The sequence below is a fragment of the Oryza sativa genome, chromosome 5 (assembly GCF_034140825.1).
Source record: "Oryza sativa Japonica Group chromosome 5, ASM3414082v1".
NCBI lineage: Eukaryota > Viridiplantae > Streptophyta > Magnoliopsida > Poales > Poaceae > Oryza > Oryza sativa.
The window spans coordinates 28,599,490-28,612,232 of record NC_089039.1 but is presented as its reverse complement, the minus strand read 5'-3'; the positions used below and the strand labels follow the sequence as shown (position 1 = coordinate 28,612,232).

At 48.4% G+C, this 12,743-nt stretch overlaps 1 pseudogene; it reads right to left on the bottom strand.

Annotated features, from left to right (window-relative positions):
- Positions 1 to 3,168: 3,168 nt before the first annotated feature.
- On the bottom strand, positions 3,169 to 11,098 carry LOC136356700 (F-box protein At1g47340-like; annotated as a pseudogene).
- Positions 11,099 to 12,743: the final 1,645 nt, after the last annotated feature.

Here is a 12,743-nt window from a genome sequence, read left to right as displayed (position 1 = left end):
GGAGGGGGTATCCTCCTGTTTCCTCTTCCCCCGGGCATCGGCAGGGCGGCTACCCCCCAGGCCCCCGTCACGGGGCCCAGAAGCACAACCCCCTCCCGGGGTAGATTGTTCCCCCCTGCGGCTCCCGCCCGCGCCATCGTGGCCTCGAGGAGCCCGCTCCCCTGACGCCCCGACCGCCTACATGATGGTCAGGATGTTGGCGCGCTCTGGATCGCTGCAGAGGGGGAGGACACCTTGGGGGATGAGGGATGCCTCCACGGAGCTGAGATTCAGCACCCGTTGGATCACCATCTTGAAGTCTTCAGGGACCCAGTCCCATTTGACCCCCTGGTGGGTCCTCATGTAGTCCTCGGACCCAGTGTACTCCCATGCGCCCCGGGCGCGCCGCTGGAGCGGCGCGATCCGGCGACGAAGGTAATCGCCGTACACCATGGCCCCCGTGAGCCCCTGGGATCGCAAACCAGCCAGGCGGTCAAGAACGGCGTCGTAGCCGTCTCCCAGATCTACCGGCGCCCGCCAGCTGGAGGCCTGCGCCGGGGGCTGGCTCGGAAGTCGGAGGCGTGCTTCGTCGGCGAGAGGGGTGTAGAACCAGTCGCTCTTCCAGTCGTCCCACTTCTTGCGAAGGACGCAGGGAATGTAGCGGTTCAGCACCGACCCCCGTGGCTGGAAGTAGCAGCCACCGACTACCGACGGTGGCGACACCGGCTGTACGGTGAAGAACCACCGGAACAGCCGGAGGGATGGGCGCACCCCGATGAACATCTCGCATAGGTGCGCGAAGATGGCCAACGTCATTACCGCGTTGGGGGTGAGGTGCGCCATCTGGAGATCATAAAGCTCCAGAACATCCATGAAGAAAGAAGAGAATGGCGGGACCAGCCCTGCCATTGCGAAGGAAAGGAAGAATACGGACCGCCCCGGGTAGTGTGGTGCCGGGCGTCCCTCACCCAGCGCGACCACCTCCCGGCCGGTGGCAGATTCCGGCATGAATCGGCGCGGCAGCCCGGCCTGCCTCTCGCTCACGATGCGAGAAGGCGGCAGCACGCTACCGTCGAGCGGTGCGGAGCCCCGTGCCATGACGCCGGCGGAGGAGGGGCTTGAGAGCGAGTGAGTGCGGCGAAGGTAGGGCACAGGAAACGAGAAGTTAGAACGCAAGCGGCGAAGGCAAGGGGAATAATGGCGAGAGGAAGGAAACGAATCTCTTCCTCGGCGTCTTTATACCCTTGCCAACGCTATGCCCGGCTCCTCGCTTCCCGCGCCCACTATCTCGCCCCCTCGTTTCTCGCGCCCACTCCTCCACTAATCCCGCTCGCCCGTTTGCGGCGCACGAGGCGGATGTGCGGCCGTGGCAGTCGAGATGGCACATATCGTGCGCGCGTTAACTACGCTCGCCGACCGATGCACCATCATCACATCTCCAGGCGAAACGAACCGGCTCGTCCCAATTCGCGCGCTACTCAAGTAATGTAGCGGTCTTGAAGAAAGCCGCTCATTATTATCGGTCGGTTTTTCCCTTGCCGATGCGCGCGATTTGCGACCACTGGATTCCTGCACGCCTGTAGAGACCGGCCCCACCTGTCACCAGGCCTAAGGAGTGGCGTCACGCCCGAGCGCTTTCCTCGAGGAGGGCGATCGCCCTGGCATAACGCCGGGGGCTACTGTCGGTGACATGGGACCGGGGGTATCTTGACTAGAGGTTTGGGGCAGCTGCAGTCACCCACGTGGCCTGACCCCCTCGGGGGGGTCGGGCCCGAGGGTGATGTGGCCGCCCCTCCCTCTGTCTCCCCGAGGGGTCGGGCCACTCCCGTTTCGGCCCCGAGGGCTGGGGCGCCCCGACCCCCTGTGGGTTTGGCGCCACGTGTGTGGGTTAGGTGAGCACAGCGGCGCTCACCTAACCGCGTTTATTGCGGGTTGGACGAGCGCCCCACGCCGCATTTAATGCAGCGCAGCACACTCGTTCGGTCCGTGACAGGTCACAGTGTGTGACCGGTCACAGACCGGTCAGATCGCGGGTTAGGTGGCAACAGGCGGCCTTTCGCACGCCTCGCCCCGTCCCGTCGAAATGATGAGAGCCTCTAGGCACTCGTCCCTAGCCGGAGCCGACGTGCTAACTCCTGGAGTTAGCACGTCAGTCCCGGCTAGATTCATACCAGGCTTCATTGCAACCATTACAAGGAAGTCATTTTATGAAGAAGGGCTGACGTGTGGCATGCTAAACTGACGCGTGGTAGACAAGAATGACCGGTTTGTGACTGGTCTGACGCCGGTCACGTCATCGGCAGACAACCGTGCTCCCACGTTGCGCCTGCTTCCGGCGGAGTGGAGGTAGGTATGGCCCATCCCATCGGAGGGTCATTCGGACAGCAGCCATGGCAAATCTCCGCCCATTAATGAGGGAGTAACAGGGAGATCCCCGGTGTCAGGCGAGTGATGACGCTGGGCCTCACTCAAAGACAAGCTGTGATTTAGCTTCCAGGCGAAGGCGCAAGCTAGTTTTTTTGAAGATAGGGTGAGTCCCCACCCAAAAGAAGAGTAGGTAGAAGTGGTGCATGTGGTATCCCCTTGAGATATAAAAGGAGGACCTTGCCCACTTAAGAGGGGAAGAAGGGGGAGAAGACCTGAGCTCGTAGAGAAGAGAAAGAGGAAGAGGGTTTCTAGAGTTTGAACTCTCTTGCTCTCCAGCTCTTTGTAACTCCTTCATACACAGATCCACCAGAACACAGGAGTAGGGTATTACGCTTCTCAGCGGCCCGAACCTGTCTACATCGCCCGTGTCTTGCGCATTTGCTCTCTCGCGAAACATTCCACAGATCGAGTGCTTAGAACCTCACCTAGCGCCCCCGGCCGAACCGGCAAAGGGGGGCCCGCGCGGTCTCCCGGTGAGGAGCCCCACGCTCCGTCAACTTCCTTTTCATATTATAAGTTGTTTTAATTTTTTTATTAATCAAACTTCTTTAGTTTTATCAAGTTTATATAAAAATATAGTGAGATTTTAAAAAAACTAACACAATATATTCAATGTTAGATATAAAAAAAACTAATTTAGTGCGATAAATATTACTGTATTTTTCTTTAAATTTGGTCAAACTTACATGAAGTTTGACTTAAAAAGTCAAAACGATTTATAATATGAAACGGAGGGATGAGAGAGTACGTTATACATAGATTTCAAGAGCAAACTCTTCTCTTGGCGTTGGTATGATCCGTTGGCATTGGAGGCTGACGTTTCAGTGATTTCTGGTGCCGCAGCGCACATAGCAAGTTGTGAACGAAAGAAGTAGACTCGTCATCTTCATCATCATCATCATCGTTAATTTGCTGGGACGCGAAGGTGAGAGGCGAGAGCAAGCCGGGACGATACCCCGCGTAGATGTCCCATTTGCACGATGGCAATGACTGTGGAGTCACTGGGAGGGGGATTTTGCAGTCCCATGATAAAACCTCAGTTTGAGAAAGGCTCGGTGCCGCCGGTGATGTGGTCGTCGTGGTTGTGCCGATAAACCTCGAGTACAAGTCATATCCCTCTTTGTAGCACAGCGCGTGGGTCTCGCCATCAAACCAAGCACTCATGGATGCTTGTCTACGGAACACACGGTTGCCGATTCGAACATCATTGGTGTCATCCTTGATCTTGTAGAGCAGCCGCCATGGTTAGTCGCCGTTGTCTTCTTCAACCGGCATTGCCCAGAACTGAATATCTGTGTGGGTCCTAATTGTTGATATTATGGGCATATAATGATTTAATTTATTCCATAAATAAATCATGACATTACAGATGAAAACTAGCATGAACGCATCATTAGATCTACACATGTAAACTACGCAGAATAACATGAACAGATCAAATATGCGCAACATATTGAACACGTACCGAGGTGACGAAAAGACCGGCTGCTTGGTCGAAACTTTTCGCAGGTGTCTACGAAGGCACGAAACACGCGAGCGAAGAGGAAGGCGAGCTGTCGCGAACGAACAGGGAGCAGTCGCGCGAAGCGCTTCCCAAAAACCTTATTGCCGCCTTCTCCCGATGCAGGACGTCAAAGGCAGAGGTTCCGGAGACCTGCTCTCCCGATCGCTGGTGCACGCCGGCGAGCGGGATGGAGTAGTCTACGAGCGACGGCGCAGTACAGAGTAGGAGGCAAACCCTAGATTGATTTTGCGTATATCCTGCGTGAAGACGGCGGGTCGGTTTATATAGAGAAGGGTCGCTTGATCAGGGCGCCCGCACGATCTCTACTGCGCGTAACCGAACCGGATAAGTCGCGCGTAACTTATCCGGACTCCACGCCGTTTGCACGCACCGGATTTTTCGGAACGTTTCCAAAACAAAAACGAATCCGAATTTGCAGCAAAACAAAACTGCAAAAGGAGGCTGCATCTGCGCAAGGGTGAGGAGCCAATTTTTCGGACCATTCGACGCGTACGTCGTGCACGCGCGCCGCCTGCCCTGCCAGGCCAGGCCAGGCCAGGCGAGGCGAGCGAGCGCGCACGTGTGTTTCCCCTCTTCTCTCCACCACACATGCTTCAAGTGGCTAGGAGGGCATCCTCCCTTTTAAGGAGGTCCCCCTCTCCTAGAATAAGCAAGGTGGTACTAAACTCCACATGCATGCCATCCCATGAGGTGGGCTTTTTTTGATTTTCCAAAGAATTAATCTTCGAGTGGGCTAAGGCCCATTCATTAATTCCAACAATCCCCCACCAAATCTCAAAATCCCACTGAGATTTGCCTTTTCCAATGTACTGTTTATATACCAGCGGTTCGATGGAGACCAATTAAGGTTGAACATCCACCTAGAACTCCAAGCTACACTTACTCACAACTTGAACAATGGACTACGCCTTGAATTGCAAGTCTTGTGCAAGCAAGTTTCACTCAAAGTCTTATCTGGTACTAGACCGTCTGTAGACTACCCCTCGGGTGGAGCGTATAAGTCATACTCCTAGGTCTTTAGTAAGCTTCCTAGAAGATTCACCCAAAATCTTCATAGACTGCGACCAACAGTCAAGCTCACAAAGGTGAGTTCTTTCAAGAATGCTCTGCAGGACAACATCTTTGCTAATTAAAGCCAACAGAACTCATTAAGGCATAGCCAACCTGCCTTGCAGCTCACGAGAGTATATGCATCTTCACTTGGAGAGGGTATATATATTGGTACTCTCCTATAGTTTATTAATGGTTTGTTCTTCCCAGGATCTAATTCACGGGATCTCCGATCACATAGACTGGGTTACCACCATAGTATAACTCACATGGGTCTCAAACCCATCTCCTTCGATGCATTGTCTATCACATTTCGTGATAGTCCCTTCGTGAAGGGATCTGCCAGGTTTCTCGCTGTTTGGATGTAATCCAACGTTATAACTCCGGAGTTTCTTAATTTCCTGACAGACTTCAATCGTCTTTTCACATGTCTAGACGATTTCATATTATCCTTAGAACTATTCACTTTGACAATTACCGTTTGATTGTCACAGTTCATAAGGATAGCCGGCACCGGTTTTTCAACAACAGGCAGATCCATTAATAGATCACGCAGCCATTCTGCCTCAACAGTAGCAGTATCCAGTGCCGTTAGCTCTGCTTCCATGGTTGACCTCGTCAAAATTGTCTGTTTGCAAGACCTCCATGAAACAGCACCACCACCCAGTGTGAAAACATATCCACTAGTGGCTTTGATCTCATCCACATCAGAGATCCAGTTAGAATCACTATAACCCTCCAGTACCACAGGATACCCAGTATAGTGAAGCCCCAATTCCACAGTACCTTTCAGATAGCGCATTACTCGCTCAAGCGCACGCCAGTGATCATCTCCCGGATTAGAGGTAAATCGGCTCAACTTGCTCACAGCAAAGGAGATATCAGGCCTAGTTGCACTAGCCAGGTACATCAACGAGCCAATGATTTGGGAGTATTCCAGTTGATTCCTAGCAATTCTCTTGTTCTTGCGAAGCAACAAGCTAGGATCATAAGGTGTTGGAGAAGGCTTACTATCAATGTAGCCAAAGCGATTCAAGATCTTCTCCACATAATGGGACTGCAAGAGTGTAATCCCATTCTCACCTCTAATTAGCTTAATGTTTAAGATAACATCAGCTACTCCCAAATCTTTCATATCAAAATTTTGAGATAAGAATGATTTAACCTCATTTATCACCTCAAGGTTTGTCCCAAATATCAGTATGTCGTCAACATACAAGCACAAAATAACTCCCTCACCCCCACCATGGCGATAGTACACACATTTATCTGCCTCATTGACTCCAAAGCCTGCAGATGTCAATGTTTTGTCAAATTTCTCATGCCATTGCTTAGGAGCTTGTTTCAGACCATACAAAGACTTCAACAATTTGCACACTTTGCCTTCTTGACCTTCAACTACAAACCCATCAGGTTGATCCATATAGATCTCCTCATCCAGCTCTCCATTAAGAAAAGCTGTCTTAACGTCCATTTGATGAACGAGAAGACCATGTGAGGCTGCTAGGGAAAGTAGCACACGAATTGTGGTCAATCTAGCAACAGGTGAGTAAGTGTCAAAGAAATCTTCGCCTTCTTTCTGAGTATAGCCCTTAGCAACAAGCCGAGCCTTGTACTTTTCAATAGTACCGTCAGGCCTAAGCTTCTTCTTGAACACCCACTTGCACCCCACAGGTTTACACCCATAGGGTCGCTCTGTCACCTCCCAAGTCCCGTTAGCGATAATGGAATCCATTTCACTACGGACAGCCTCCTTCCAGTAGTCTGCATCAGGAGATGCATATGCTTCTGAAATTGACTTAGGAGTGTCATCCACGAGGTACACAGTGAAATCATCACCAAGTCTCTTACTCCTTCGAAGAGCTTCACTGACATCCTCCTCAGAGACAAGTTCATGTGTATGTTCAGTTTGTTCTGGTGGTGTGATTGAACTGAGAATTATTTCAGAGGGTTGGTTCGAACCACTATGTGTATCCTTCATTGGGAAAAAGCTCTCAAAGAAGGTAGCATCACGAGACTCCATAATTGTACCAACATGCATGTCCAGTACCTCGGATTTAACTATTAAAAATCTATAGGCAATGCTATGATGAGCATATCCCAGAAAAACACAGTCCACAGTCTTAGGTCCAAGTTTGCGCTTCTTCGTTATTGGTACATTGACTTTCGCCAAGCACCCCCATGTGCGCAAATAAGAAAGTGATGGTTTTCTACCAATCCATATCTCATATGGTGTTTTGTCCTTATTTCTGTTAGGAACTCTGTTTAACACATGATTTGAGGTCAACAATGCCTCCCCCCACCATGCCTTAGGCAGTCCCGCGGTGTCCAACATGGCATTCACCAAGTCAGTCAGTGTGCGGTTCTTCCTTTCAGCAATCCCATTAGACTCGGGAGAATAGGGAGGCGTCCTCTCATGTATGATGCCATGTTCCTCACAGAATAAGTCAAACTCGTTCGAGAAAAACTCTCCACCACGATCAGACCTAAGCCTTTTTATCTTTCTGTCAAGTTGATTTTCAACTTCTGCCTTATAAATTTTAAAATAGTCTAGAGCCTCGTCTTTCGTTTTCAACAAGTACACATAGCAAAATCTAGTAGCATCATCAATCAATGTCATGAAATATCGTTTTTCACCCTTCGTCAACACCCCATTCATTTCACAAAGATCTGAATGTAGGAGTTCTAGTGGTGCCAAGTTTCTCTCCTCGGCAGCCTTGTGAGGCTTGCGAGGTTGCTTCGATTGCACACAACTATGGCACTTAGAACCTTTGACAATAGAAAACTTAGGAATTAAACACATGCTGGAAAGCCGAGACATCAAGCCAAAATTAATATGACATAAACGTGAATGCCAAACATTAGCCTCATCATCCACACTGCCACAAATATGGTTCACAGACTTATTGCAGAAATCAGAAAGGGAAAAGCGGAACAGGCCTCCGCACTCATAACCTTTACTAATAAAATATCCATGTTTAGACACGACTACTTTATTAGACTCAAAAACCAACTTAAATCCGTCTCTAGTCAGACGGGAGCCACTAACAAGATTCCTGTCGATAGAAGGGACATGCTGCACGTTCTTCAGCTGCACGATCTTTCCCGAAGTAAACTTCAGATCTACCGTGCCAACACCATGAACAGAAGCATGTGACCCATTCCCCATTAGGACGGTGGAACCCCGTGCGACCTGATAAGAAGAAAACAATGAGATGTCAGCACAAACATGTACATTGGCCCCAGTATCAACCCACCAATTAGTAGATTGATTAACTGAAAAAACAGTAGGTAAATTACCATACCCGCTTCCATCTCCAGTGTTGCCAATGGTCACATTAGCAGACTTAGAAGTCTGCCCTGCAAGTGCCTTCATGCCCTTGCGCTGTGGACACTTCCTAGCCAGATGACCAACTTGGCCACACACAAAGCAAGTCCTCTCATCCTGATTAGGATTGTTGTTGTTCTTCTTCTGCTTCTTGAAGTTGGTGGTCTGCTGAGCTTTGTATTTCCCCTTGCTCTTGTTCTGGGCCTTGTGCACAACATTGGCGCTGGACTGCCCACCATCGCCCTTAGACGCGGCATCTTTTTCCCGAGCTTTCTCCTCAACATCAAGAGACGCTATCAACCCCTCAACGGAGTATTCCTGTCTCTTGTGTTTGAGTGCAGTACCGAAACTTCTCCAAGATGGAGGTAGTTTCGCAATAATGCACCCAGCCACAAATTTGTCGGGTAAGACACACTTAAGGAGTTCGAGTTCCTTAGCCATGGTTTGTATCTCATGAGCCTGTTCGACTACAGAACGGTTGTCAGCCATCTTGTAGTCATGAAACTGCTCCATGATATACAGATCATTGCTAGCATCAGTAGCACCGAATTTAGTATTCAGTGCATCCCACAACTCCTTAGCGTCGGTCATATGCATATACACCTCGACCAGACGATCGCCAAGAACGCTAAGAATGCATCCCACAAAGAGAGTAGTGGCTTCCTCGAATTGCTTCTGCTGTTCAGCAGTAAGAACTCCTTCAGGTTTGCCAGTACTCACCCAGAAGTATTTCATAGCTGTCAGCCACAGAGTGACCCTGATCTGCCATCTCTTAAAATGCACACCGGTGAATTTATCCGGCCTCAGTGCATCGGCAAAACCAGCCATAGTAAAATCACAGTGCCTATAATAAGGTTTTTGGATTGTTGATATTATGGGCATATAATTATTTAATTTATTCCATAAATAAATCATGACATTACAGATGAAAACTAGCATGAACGCATCATTAGATCTACACATGTAAACTACGCAGAATAACATGAACAGATCAAATATGCGCAACATATTGAACACGTACCGAGGTGACGAAAAGACCGGCTGCTTGGTCGAAACTTTTCGCAGGTGTCTACGAAGGCACAAAACACGCGAGCGAAGAGGAAGGCGAGCCGTCGCGAACGAACAGGGAGCAGTCGCGCGAAGCGCTTCCCAAAAACCTTATTGCCGCCTTCTCCCGGTGCAGGACGTCAAAGGCAGAGGTTCCGGAGACCTGCTCTCCCGATCGCTGGTGCACGCCGGCGAGCGGGATGGAGTTGTCTACGAGCGATGGCGCAGTACAGAGTAGGAGGCAAACCCTAGATTGATTTTGCGTATATCCTGCGTGAAGACGGCGGGTCGGTTTATATAGAGAAGGGTCGCTTGATCAGGGCGCCCGCACAATCTCTACTGCACGTAACCGAACCGGATAAGTCGCGCGTAACTTATCCGGACTCCACGCCGTTTGCACGCACCGGATTTTTCGGAACGTTTCCAAAACAAAAACGAATCCGAATTTGCAGCAAAACAAAACTGCAAAAGGAGGCTGCATCTGCGCAAGGGTGAGGAGCCAATTTTTCGGACCATTCGACGCGTACGTCGTGCACGCGCGCCGCCTGCCAGGCGAGGCGAGCGAGCTCGCGCGTGTTTCCCCTCTTCTCTCCACCACACATGCTTCAATTAGCTAGGAGGGCATCCTCCCTTTTAAGGAGGTCCCCCTCTCCTAGAATAAGCAAGGTGGTACTAAACTCCACATGCATGCCATCCCATGAGGTGGGCTTTTTGTGATTTTCCAAAGAATTAATCTTCGAGTGGGCTAAGCCCCATTCATTAATTCCAACACTAATGACTAGGCACAGCCGTCCGTGCAGCTCGAAGCCGCTCACTGCCACCTGGGCCCACGGGCACCCGTAGTCTGCTGGGTTGTACGTGCGGTGCTCCTCGCTTGCGACGTCGACAACCATCACCGGACCGGGTGTCAGCACGCAAATCTTGCCACCTACAACAACGGTTGGTGTATTTTCTGCCACAAGGCACGGGTGCGAAAGCGGGTGTTGGCGCCACCCGCTGCAGGCTCCATCACCGGCGGCAAGCGCGTACGAGTCGATGCTGTGGTCGGCGAAGCGGAACAGCTTGTACACACCGGTGGTCGGGCTGAACCCCAAGGCGAACGTGAACGGCGACGCGAAGAAGAGATCGGGCTCGAGGGGAGGAGCCCTGGGCAGCGCCAGCTTCTCACCCGTGACAGGGTTGCACACGACGACCTTGCCCCGCTCCAGGAGGCAAAGCAGAGGAAGCCATTGCAGACGTTGGCGAGGTGGTAGCCATAGGCGTTGCTGACACGGTAGATGGGCGCGTGGAAACCACCCGTCATCACCGCCGGAGAGACCAGCGCAGCCGGGAAGACGGTGGAGACGCTTTCACCGTCGACGCTATCCGTGGAGACGAGCAGAGCGTAGGGGACATCGCCCTTGGGCGGCGCGGCGTGCCTGTCATGGTGGAGCTTCCGGAAGGAGGGGTTCGTGACGATGTCACGCCACTGCTTGGACACACAGCTTGACCGGGCGACGTCTTTGGTTGGTGCCCTGATCAAGACCTCCCACCAGACTCGACAGGGACCATCTCGCCGCAGATCGCGGCAATGATTTGATCGATCGATGTTCTTAGATTGATCAATAAGACGATTTTAAGTAGAGGCAGTAGCTAGTTAAGCCCTGATACGATACGATTTGGGAATTGCATACGTATACGGTTGATACGTGTACACTGGTAATGACGATGGAGTCGCCAGAAGGTGTATTTTGTGGTGACATAACCCAGTGATGGAAACATTATAATTGTACAAAACTTTGTCAAGATGTTACTAGAACGCACAACCTTTTTATTCACCAATGAATACCTAAAGCTTACTCCCGTTTCATCATAATATAGGAAAATTTCCTAACACAAAATAAATATACTACAAAAATGTATTCAATGATGGATTTAATAAAACTAATTTGTGTTATAAATATTAGTATATTTTTCTATATAAAATTTGTGTTTGAGAGGAGGGGAAAAGGAGTGTAGATTTTAAGCTCTCGAGTGGACGTCTCCTCGTTGTTTGCATTTCACTCAAATAGTTATGAAATAATTTGAAAAAAAAAAGAAGATATATTAACGTGTGATATATCACTCCACAAACATGCACATTAAAATTCAACTTCTACATCTCGCAACGAAAAAAACAAATTTAGTTTAATTTGGTTTTTTTCGTTGCGAATATATCCTCTCAAAATTTTTTATAATCATTTAAGTGACATGCAAATAACGAGAGGACATCTCCTTGAGAGTTTAGAATAGTTTTCAGGGAAAAAAAATAAAAGATTCACATGTAAAACGAGGTGAACTATTAACGCATGATTAATTGAGTATAACTAATAATTTTTAAACTTAATAAATGGATTAATACGATTTTTTTATACAATTTTTCTATAGAATATTATTTTAAAAAAAATTATGTTTAGCAATTTAGGAAGTGTGCGTGTTAAAAAAGAGGATGTTTTCTTCTCTTTCCACGGGCCTCAAACTTGAAGGTTATTTAGGTAGGAATCATGCGGTGATGCCTGAAGGTTTATTCCATTCGTACCGCAAATGCAATAATCTGATTGCTGAGGCTTTAGAGCCTATTCAAAAGATATTTTCTGCTAATCTACTAATCTAAAGCTGGCAGGTTTCCTGCAAGCCTATTGGACCACTTGGCACCTCTAAATTTGCAGGTAAATAAGATCATATATGAAAAAAAAAAATCTTTTGAGAGCACAAACTTCTAGAGGGTTCTAGGCTAAAAGTCTCAAATACTCTTCTCTCGCACTTCTTCCTTTGACTTCAACAACAACAACACATCCCCATCAACTTCTACTAAGTTCCCAATTGAAGTGGACAAAAGAATATCAAAAGAAAAAAAAATATTGCGCTATATATTTTTTTAGTTGCTTAAGTAATATGTCTAGAAAATTACTAATATCACATCTAATAAATCACATACATATAGAAGCTATTTTTATCTACTTCTTTACGTTAGAGATGATGAAAGAAACAAAATGAATCCAACACTGTATGTATGAAGATAAACTAAACTCTCTATGTTCCATACATCACTAAAAAAATCTATTGAAAATTATAATGTATCTTTCATGCGAAAAAATAGAATATGTTTAATACGGGAAATATCAAGATTTCTGGTTCTCAGGGATAATGAGAAAACCTCGATTTATCATAGGTTAAGTTGGAAGCTAAATTCCCTTCACTAATTATTTTACTATTTAGTGTTTTGCTATTGTATTATGAAGGAGATCTACATATATAAAATGGCAACAGATGCGATCTAGAAGAATGTCACTAGCTCCAATAAGAATATGGAAGGTGCCCCAATCGATCCAACCCCAAGATTTAGACTCATGAGAGCTAGCAAAGGGA